General features: G+C 32.9%; 1 pseudogene; it reads left to right on the top strand.

Annotated features, from left to right (window-relative positions):
• The first annotated feature begins 1630 nt into the window (after nt 1–1630).
• On the top strand, nt 1631–3311 carry LOC145050617 (myosin-17-like; annotated as a pseudogene).
• The last annotated feature ends 8306 nt before the right edge of the window (nt 3312–11617 follow it).

Here is an 11617-nt window from a genome sequence, read left to right as displayed (position 1 = left end):
TCTCGTCTCTCCTTCTCCACCAGGTTTTCTCTTATCTCTATCCTCCACCAGGTTTTCACTCTGAAAAAGGCGATCGATCTCCCTACTTCGATTAGAAAACCCAAAAAAGTAGAAAACCCCACCTTGGAGATTTAGGGTTCATTCCCACCCAAAATTCTTTCGCACACCCAAAACTCTCAAACATCAAGATCTTTTTCGTCATCTCCCCTTTCATTCATTTTCCCGCTAACTTTCTCCTGCGAAAACACACCAAAGTAGAGGTTTCGGTGGCAAATAAGGATGAAACGACGCATGAGAGAACTAAAAGAACTCTTATTGGTTGGAAAGACTAGCTGGAAAACACACAAGACTCTATAACCACTCCATGGTTTAGAAATAGAGAGAAAGTTCTTGTAACTTGCTCACGTCTTACAGGTTACATGTTTTTTGATTTGTTCCCTTTATGCCACTAATTGTATCTAACCCTTTTTATTGTCCAAGGGCAAAACAAAGATTTTTTTTATTTGTTCCCTTCGCATCAATTACAGGAATTTGATTATCCCCTCTTTTTGAACTGACGAACTCAACCTGGACCACCACTGCGCAGCCACCCCTACATCCACCGCTACAAGATGAAGACTTGGACCTGAACCTGAACCCGTTAGCATAAATCCTTCGTTTTGGAGATGGGCTAATTCATGTCTTCTATCTGCGTATTTTTTACTTGGTGATGATAAATTCATACCCATCAATCTTCCTTCGTGCTCACCATCTACAATGAAATCCTAGGTCAATGATCTGTATTGATATGAAATGGGTTGTTTACAGGTATTCCTTTTCCCCAACATGAAAAATCCAAATAAAAAGATTCTAGACTTGGAGCTATGGACTAAATGTATGTAGGTTTAACTGATTTGTTTTCGAATTGTGTGTATATATGCTTCAATAGAAAGTGATTGGTTGTTGATTTTGAATAATTATATTTTCTTGATGCAATAGATACTTGTCTGTTTGAATCGTTTTTATGCTGGTCGATCTTATGGTGCTCTACTGGAATTTTCATCTTGAGATAAAACATACTAGTTGAATTCTTTTTGCTGCCTTTAATTTTTTGTGTTGAAATGTTTACTAATGAACTGTTGAAACAAACATACTTGCTGAAATCTCATGCTGAAATCTGAAGTTGGGATATGAGTTGAATCTTTTTTTAAATCTATTTGCTTGAAATCTTTGTTCTATGTTAAATGTAAGTACTCCACCGACGGTAAGCTTTCTCTTTATGCTAATTGGTTTGTTTTGAATTATAAGTTATCGAATTATATGTTCATAGTAAAGAGAATCAGGGGCATTTGGGAAATCATCAAGTAAAGAGAATCAGGGGCATTTGGGAAATCATCAAGCTCTCTCATGCCTAAAATGCCCCTGTCCCATGCCATATAATTTTCAACTTTTTTTTTTTTGAAATTACATTTTTCTCAATCTTGTTGCTTACTTGTTTTGTAATCATTTGAAATATAATAAAAGTTTAGTTATAGTTAAATAATTGTTATAGTTAATGAATTTTTGATTCCATTCAAGAATTCCCCTTTTGATCATGCCGGTTTGAGAAACAAGATGGGGAAAAATACTTCAAATAGCTGCAAAAGAAACCATGGACCCTGAACTCATTGACTTTGTTGACTGGCAGAAGGTATAAGAAACTCACGTTCAATGACATCATTCTTTTTTCTTCTTATACCACACTACCTTTTGTGTTCAGGTCGCTGAGAAAACGGCTTTCTTACGTCCTGTTGAAGTCAAACTTGTTCCCATGTCCTTGGAAGGCGTTGCCTTTAGGACTAAAGTCCTTGACACAAACCCCAAATTGGTACCTTATTCATATGATGTTACTTTTTGCAGAACAATTCCCTGAACCCGATTTAGAAAAAATTGAAGATGAGGCAATGCCTGATTCAGTTGATGCTATTAGTGTTATCCAAGAACTTCCTGTATGTCATTCAGGATCTGGAATTAATTTAGCTGGACCAGATGTTAATGATGTCCCTGAAGCAGAGATTCTTGTATGCAATGCATCAGCTTCACCTAGCAACTGCAACTTAAATTCATCAGAACCTGTACGTGTTAATGATTCATCTTTAAAATCCAAAAGTCCATAAATGTTGAAGCTTGCTAACATAAAATGATCTGGCTGTAGGATGAGGCAGCTAATGTGGATCCACATGAACATGGAAGTCTGTATTAGAGTTATTTTGACAGTTAGTATTTAGGAAGACGTTTTTCTAGCTGTTATAAAAGGATGCTGCTTAGATTCATGTATCATTATAATTTATCAGAATAAAAAAAACTACTTGACTGTTTATGTATTTTTACTTATTTAGGTACCTCCATTTTTGGTGCGCAAAGTACTCACACAGATACTCTCATTCATCAACGTTTAGCTATTCAACAGGTAAATTGCATAAAATATGTTTATATTGTATATCAACTTTTTTTTTTAATAAAAATGCTGATGATTTTTTTTGGTGGAAGTTTTTTGTTGAGACGTGAGTGTTGCTTGTTTAGTAATGGTGAATATGTAAAGTGAGGATTGGTTGAATTAGAACAATGTTGTTGTTATGCAACTGAGGAAGTAAGAACTTTTTATATATTTATATATTTTAAAAAAATTGATTTTGTAGTAAATAATATTTGATTTATTTACAGTATGCGGGGACCGCATGGGATGAGTTGAAGCATATCAGACAAGCAGTTGGATTCTTGGTTGTACATCAAAAGCCCAAGAAGACTTTTAATGAAATTACCAATGAACTTTGTCCTGTAAGCAAATTTATTTTAATAGTAATAAATATTTTAATTCCGTTTTTCTCTTTTATTATATTCAAGATTGTGCATTTTTGTCATTTATGCAGGTGCTTAACATGCAACAGCTATACAGAATCAGCACCATGTATTGGGATGACAAATACGGGACCCACAGTGTTTCATCAGAAGTAAGTTACTACTCACATAACAAATATGAATTCCATCTCATAAAAAACTTAAATCCTAAGGGCGATTTCATAATTAGGTCATTTCAAATATGAGAGTCATGATGAAAGTGGACTCAAACAATGCAGTCAGCAGCTCATTCTTTTTAGATGACAACTCCAGGTAAATATCTCAAGGCTTGAAAAAAAATCTTTGCAGGGGCAAAATCGTCTAAAATGGGGATATTTATTTGTGTATGATGCAGCATACCGTTCTTTGTGGATGACATCTCAAAGTCTATGCAACAAGTAGACATAGGAGAGATTGAACCTCCACCTTTAAGCTGTTCTTTAATAGCAATGTAGTATTAGGTTATATAGATACAATCATAACCGATAAAAAAAACTGAGTTAGTTAGTTTCTACTTTCTAGTAGTGACAATAGGTTTCCATGATGGCATGAAAGTGGTATTAAGTATTTTCATTCTTATTATATTATACCCCTCACATTTTCCCAAATTACCCCTTCCTCTACTATGTTTTTTTTGTTTCTGTGTATTTTGTGCATCAGGTAAAGTTGATGGAAGAAAGGAATATGAAGCCACTTGATTTAAATCTTGCAGCATTATCAACAAAATGCAGTAAAGACTTGGAGTTGAATTTGGCTAAGTCATTATTGAGTGAGATGGGCCAATGTACAACTGCTTATCCATATAATCATCTGTTTGGAGCACTAGTCTTAAAGAATTATGAAAGGCAAGATGCAACTTTACTTAGTTGGAATTTTATGTGCATAGTAGATTAGATGCAAATTTATATATTGTAAGAAATAGAATTGTATGACCTTAAATTTATGAAATGGATTCTATTTTTTGTAGATGACATTTTATTTTCTATTATGAAACATTAAATACAAATTTAATTTGAAAATAAGTAAATTTATAAATAATATCTTTTTTTTAAACATTTAAAATTATGATACGCAAAAATGTGTGTCATCTTCATTTATGACATGGCCTTTCTTGACATGGGCTTTCTTGATACGCATTGTGTGTCATTAACACGCACGTCGTAAGGTTACGACACGTGAATGCGTGTCTTCTTCCTTTATGACAGGGCCTTCCTTGATACGCATTGCGTGTCGTAAACGCGCGTCGTAATTGCACGTCGTAAATGCGCGTTGTCTATAGCCGACGCGCAAAACAGCGTCGTCTCTCTTTATGACAGGGCCTTCCTTGACGCGCATTTGCGCGTCGTCTGAGCCTTTTACGATGCGCAATGAGCGTCGTAAAAGGCTGTTTTTCTAGTAGTGGAATAATAGGGAAAAATCCCATCTCGACTACATATGCCCATCAATGTAGTTTTTGTCATACCCAGCGATGACCCTTATGACCGCCCTTTTATGAAACAATGTTAAACCATGTCAAAGCACAACAATTCCTACACTTCAAGTCCCAAATATGTATCTAAGGTCCAAGAATACAAAGATACAACCTTGATCAAAACATCACTCTTGACTACGATCCATAAAATGGTTTTGATGCGGGTTAAGTCTAAGACTTATTCTCTTAATCAAGTATCTATGAAGTTGGTAGCAGCTCTTACTATTCTCTTCTCCATGATAAACCACCAATCCACTCATATTAGTCTTACCTCATAGATGCTCCCACAACTATGAACGACTAGGGATATTCAGAATAACCTAGTTACTCAAGGATTTAAACATGCTAATATAGAACACAACAATTATTCAGTGAAAGACTCATATCCAACATATCAATTTATTTCAATATATGTTGTTTTTACTATTCCAATATCCAAATAGTAAATTTCAATCAAATACATCTACTTATATCAACAATGCCCTATATCACCAGCTTGACTTTCATGCTTTAGCTAATGAAGCAGCTTTGTTAAGTAAATTTGACAACCTTGATTTGTATAAACTTTGTGAATACAATCATTTTCAATTTTATACATAACTCAGGCATAAAGAAAAACTAATGAGAATGAATTAGATGCTCAAATATGACTTAGATACCAATACTTGAATGGGATTACTCATAGTCATAATGAACTATACATTAAGCATCTTTGTATGTGGTTCTCCAAACCACGACGTACTCTAACTCTAATGTGTAACTGTAATTAAAATCTACATGGAACCACTATCCATGTAACTATCTCTTCATTCATAATAAGGACATGCCCGATTGTTACTGAGAGTCATCTCAATCTATTTTAAAATTTAGCATATGTGTAACAACTCCAAACATAGCTTTCTTTTAATTACTCCGCAGATTAGGAATATTTCTTTAGTTCTCTCAAGTACTTTAGAATGTTCCTATAAGTCACACAATGACTTGTTCTCGGATTATACTGGTATCATTCGACATGCTCTAAGCATACAACGTATTTGGCCTTTATGTATAATCATGACACATATGATTTCTCCAATTGCAGCAGCATATGGAATACAATCATGTTATCTAGTTCAAAACATTTGCACTAGGATTTTGCTCAAAATCATGTCACATGGTTTTTGACAAGATAACTCTCTTAGAGTCCTTTATCTCAAGCTCTTCAAGATCCATGACAGTTAATGCAATTTTACTTAATCCTTTAAGTTGCCATGATTTATCTATATAGATCCTTATTCCATGAATTAATATGTTGACTACATATAACATTAGGAATGTTACTACGTTCCCACTAGCTTTGTAAAAAACACAAGAGTCATATGGATTCATAATTAAATCACACCATGTAATTAACTTATAAGAAAGAAGATTCTTACTTTGAGATTTTAGCTTAAATCTGAGAAGATTTTCATTCATGTATGTTTTCTCCCTTGAAAACTCACTTACTCTTTATAGTCAAACTATATCGAGGAAGATTAATCAAGCTCATACTTGATAATCATACCTGAATGCATATTTATGTGTTTTATTAGTTTCTGATCAACTATTGAGTAGATTCAACAACAGTTGAAAACTTGCTAGTTCCAAACTATGATGCATTTAGCTTATGGATCTTTAGCTATTAAATCTCCAAATTGCTCCCACTTTGAAAAAGCACTTTCTAATCACTTGTTTTATGGAATGACAATTAGTGGGATTAGTAGAAACTTCATCCTAAACAATCATTTAGGATATTCTAGATAAATATAGTTAGTAGACGCTAGATTGGTTAAACTTATTGTCTAACATAAGCTCAATAAATCTATACCTTTTAGATAAGGATAAATCATTTCATCCTCAGTCTAATATAAGTATCTAATCCACTTGTTTGGTTGGAAATATATATTCAATATATATTTGTTGCAATGAGCATAATTCCAAAAATTTATAAAGCAAATAGCTCTTTTAAAAACATCATATAATAGACTGCAGGGTCTATGATATACTATTCAAAAATTTGTATTGTCAACATTCAACCAGTGACCAGGTGACCCTATCCCACTAGAGAATTCTAAAGCTACCTCGAATATCAAAAGGTAGATTCAAGTGACCAGGTGATCTTGTGACACAAGAAACATACTAATGATGAGTGAGTGTTTTTGTTGGAATAAGTTGTGAATCGATTCCACAACTCCTAAGATGTTCCAAGAAGACTTGGTTTACAGAACTCATTTTCTTTATCACAATGAAAGGTTAATGATGATCTCATTGATGTGTATTTCATTATTTACTATGAAAAAATTGATCAAATCAAAAGGTTTCATCAATGAAGAATAAAAGTCGTCAGTGAAATCGATTTAGTATCTATCACCAAATCTATTCATGGATTGAAAAAGATTACATACATCACTTATGTATAACTCTTTGTCAAGCCTTTTGTTCTTTAACTACTAATAGATAAAGACACTTGTGAATCATCTTCCCATATAAATATGATTCACATATATCAAATGAATCAAGCGCATTTTCCTTCAAAAATTCCATCCTTTTGAAGTTGGTATATATATTTCTTATTTATATAGTCATGATGATTATGACATAGATAAGTTTCAATTCAATATCATTTGATCATTTAGGTGTTATGATCAAAACTATCAATTTAATGAAAGCTTATAGATTTAGGGGGTGTTTGGATAAATTAGATTATAGCTTATTAGCTTATTTGCGGTGGGAATAAGCAATGAGCACTAAGCAATAAGCAATAAGTAAGGGGGAGATGCTTATTAAAATCAGCTTATTTAGCTTATCCCTACCACAATAAGCTTATTTTTAAGGATTTCTATCCAAACACTTAAACTTAGCTTATTGTGGTGGGAATAAGCAATAAGCAATAAGCATCCTCTTTTTTCCCTATCCAAACACCCCCTTACTTCATAATTAACATTATGAGAAAATATTCCTTAACACAGAATACATCGTTTCAGATCATGAATATGAACATCCATTAAACGATAAGTAAATATAGATTTATTCATAAATTACAACTGTTACATGTCCCTATAAGAATAGGTACAAAAAATCTATTGTTTAAATAAAGACTATAACAACACTTGTTATATCTTCAGCACAAAATGTCATTCGTTTCTAATCAGTTGATTATTTATTCCAATCATCAGCACATAATATCAATTATTAGTGTCACTTGAAGTATAACATACTCAAGTGAATGATGGAAAAATAAATAGTTCAATCATATAAATATCTGAAGTCTTGTCCAAGTCAGACTTTTTCAGCTCTATGAGATGAGAGGAGCAATTCCTCCTTTAGTGTCTAGTTTCTTCCATAATAGAAACAACACTAATCATTTGGTCATTTCTTGATTTCCTGGTTTATGCTGTATTTCCCTTCACTGAACTATAAGTCTATATGAGTGCAAAATCTATTAGACTTCTTTTTATTCAATGCTTGAATAGACTTGAAGCTATTTCTAGTGTTATGATTGAACATCTGCTTTACTTGATGAGACATCTGATATGTTTCATAATTATCCAAGACTTTCTGCAAGTCATGGTTAATTTCTTCAGTATGATGTGAGACATATCAATATCATCACAATAATACTTCCATCAAAGTATCATAATCAGACTGAATGGCTTGCAGAGGATATTCAAGTATGGGATCTTTCAGTATATATATAATTTCAATTTATCTCAAAGGTAGAACCTCAAGATATTATACCAATTATAGAAATTATAACCATCAAATGTTACTATCTCTTGAAACTCAACAAGAAAGAAATTTTGCAGGGCGTAAGACTATTAACAGTTATCAACAGAATTTAACAAAGTTTCATTTAGTATTTTCATTATTTAGTCTTTAAAAATTAATACCTTTTATTGTTTCTTAAATCATTAATTTAATAAAGTCTAGGATCCAAGTAACGAAACAAGTAAATGGTTAGATGACATTTATCTCATAAACTTAATCAAACTCGGTAGGTAACGATTACCAATTGCATACGATATGTAACTCCTAGATTATGGATCCTAAACAACTATTGTTAGCTTGACATGTTTATCTCATCTATGCCTCAGACCTCTCATTCTTAGGTGACCTTTACCACATAAGATTCCGATCAAGTCATCCTACTTGAAACAACTTGTAGCATTGTAACTAACCAGTAACAATGTGACCCTTTAGAAACCAGAAACTACAAAACTACCCCGAACATCATAATCAAATCCTAGGGATAGGTGACCCCGTGAGACTAAAACCATCAAATGATAACGAGTGTTCCTCAAAAGGACGACAATGACTTTCATTTTTTGAAAAGATTTTATATTTGTTTTACATTTATAGTTTATAAAAACATGGTCTCATTAATATTGCATGCATCCAACAATTCATGTACCCTTTTGTAGAATTTATATCACTTGTTATGAGGTTCTTGAGGTGCCAAATAAAACTTCATTTTATTTGCCATTAACCGCGATCAATTATAATCCGGTATTTTAAAGTTTAGTCGTAGATCGGTTTTAAGAACCGATAATAGTCTTAATAAAACTTTATTTTATACTTAAGACTTGGAGTTTTGGATAAGTTTTAAATTCACTATTTTAAATCTCCTTTTAACAATCAAAAAACTTATGACTACATGAATTTGTAGAATAAACTCATTTTATTTTATAAACTCAATTTTATGCATCTTATAATAAAAGTCATATTTTGATAAAGCAAATCTTTGGTGATGATACTTATGTTTTAAATCTCATTTGGCATGCATAAAACATAATATCAACATCTTGCGTTATGTTTAAAACACCAATATCATATATTGACTTTCGACGCATAAAATAATCACTAGTTTTATTATTTGTCATTATAACGCTATAAACTGATTTTAGTCTTTTTAATAAAATCCTTATTTTTTATAAGAAAAAACATCATAAATGGTCTATGTGGTTACCCAAAATCTGAAGTTTAGTCCCCATGGTTTAAAAACCTCATAGATGGTCCCTGTGTTTTCAAAACTTTTGATGTTTGGTCCTTTTTGCTAACTCCGTTAGCATTCTACCGTTAAATGAAGGATATTTCCATCATTTAACTATCCAGGGACCTTTTATGAGGTTTTATTTTATTTTATTTTTTTTAAAAAGAAAAAAATAATTAAATTTAATATCCAATGGGTCTCTCTCTCTCTCTCTCTCTCTCTCTTTCTCCACCGTTGCCCATTTCCTCTTTCATTCTTCACCATTGCTACTTCCCCCAAACTGATGTCAACAAACCCATTAAAATTCCAATTCTATCAGATGATGATCAAGAAAAAAGTGCAAATAAACAGTAAGAAAATAATCGCTTTTCAGTTTTTATTCTAATTTCACATGCACAGACACATAGTTGAAGGTTTAAGTGTGTTTTTCTGAGCGAAGATCGGATCCATGGCCGCATTCATGTCTTTCTTAGTGGTTTTTATTCTTCGTTTTTCTTTGGTGACAGGATGCATGAAGAAAAAAAATTAATTGGTATAAAAGCTTCAATTTCGGGATGACAATCTTGTAATTATCCCTATGGACCAAACGACCCTGTAATGGAGGTCCAGAGTGAGAAAGATGAATAGAAGAATGTGAGTGATCTTAAAATTACCTGAAATGTGTATAAAAGTCTTATTGATAAGAACTGATTCAAGTCTTGAGTAAAGGAACCGACAGTTTACAACAACAATTTCGTTCACCAAAACAAACAAGCAATTGCAGTAGTTGCCGCCACCGCCCAGCCGCCGTGGGTGCAGCCAGACTATCAAGTTATAATTCCGTCATTGTCTGGGAGAACTCAGCTGCCAAAATTCCAAGCTCTATTTCGTGGGTACTTGGTAATTCACAACATTAATTCATTTACTGTAACAGTTCAAGGAAAGCATTAAAGGCACTAAAAATCGCTAATGAAGCTTCAAGCAATTGTTAGAGATTATTTGGTGAGGAAAGAAGCCGCAAGACCTGCCCCTGTTCACATTCGGCACCCTCTATCAGAAGACCCTCAATCGCCCCTTAACTCCATCCCAAAACTCTTGTAACAATTTTGCCCTCTTCCCATTTTTATGTTAATTTTCACTTTCTCCTCCACCGTTACCCCCCAATTGAGAACTACCCCCAATAGAAAACCTTAGACACATAAAAATACACACTCACATATAGCTCATCTTCTGTTGAAGAGATGAAGGGGTGGGAGGTTGCCTCAGGTTCCAAGGGAGTCATCGTCCATCGTCCACGACAACATATTCAACTTTGTCCGACGGCAACCTGATGAAATCATTTGCCGGGACATGTGCATGAACCACTGTGACGATCAAGGGAGCAAGTAGAAGAAGGATGGTGTAACGATCCATTTTCTTCGTTCGTTGGAGAGCCTTTAAAGTGGTTGACGATCTTTTTTTTGTAGAGAGACTTTGCATATTCTTTCATTAATTAAAAAAAACACCTCATAAAAGGTCCCTATATAGTTAAATGACGGAAATACCCTTCATTTAACGGTAGAAAGCTAACAGAGTTAGCAAAAAGGACCAAACATCTATGACGTTTTTAAACCACAGGGATTAAACTTCAGATTTTGGGAAACCATAGGGACCATTTATGATGTTTTTTCTTATTATAAAGACATGGAGTTTATATAATGTTTAAACATCTTTTAAACCATTTCAAATATTTTAAAGTTGGATATTTATAATTTTTATAATAAAACTATTTTCAACAAAAAAAAATGAGTTTTAACCGGTAACAGGTAAAACATTTTTATAAATATTCATTTATAAACATCTTATGTTATCTTTTAAATATTTTTTTACTCAAACTACAAGTGATATTATCTTATGAAAAAATTCTATCTGACATGTAAAAACCATTTTTATACATAAAATATAACATATATTTAACATAAAATAAACATCACAATCATGCATGCATTATAATATATAAACCAAACCATGTCTAGTAATAATTTTTGTAAGTCATCACAAGAATTATTAGGTCTTTCCTAAATGACTTAATGGACACTTCAAAAGGTCTTCAAGCTCTCACATGCCAAGTCAACTCTTGCTTGCAAAAGGACTTCAAATCTTCATGTTGTGAAAGTTGCAACACTTAAACCATTAACACTATAATTAAGCCCAAAACCAAAAGTAGAAGTTTGTGTTTGGGATTATGGTCTTAAATTGTTAAGTCATCTTCAAGGAGGTCATTTCTTCATCTTGTTACATTTAAAAGGAATACAACTAGTCTA

The sequence above is a fragment of the Lactuca serriola genome, chromosome 5, assembly GCF_051521515.1.
Source record: "Lactuca serriola cultivar US96UC23 chromosome 5, Lser_US96UC23_V15, whole genome shotgun sequence".
Taxonomy (NCBI): domain Eukaryota; kingdom Viridiplantae; phylum Streptophyta; class Magnoliopsida; order Asterales; family Asteraceae; genus Lactuca; species Lactuca serriola.
This window is presented reverse-complemented; position numbering and strand designations above follow the sequence as displayed.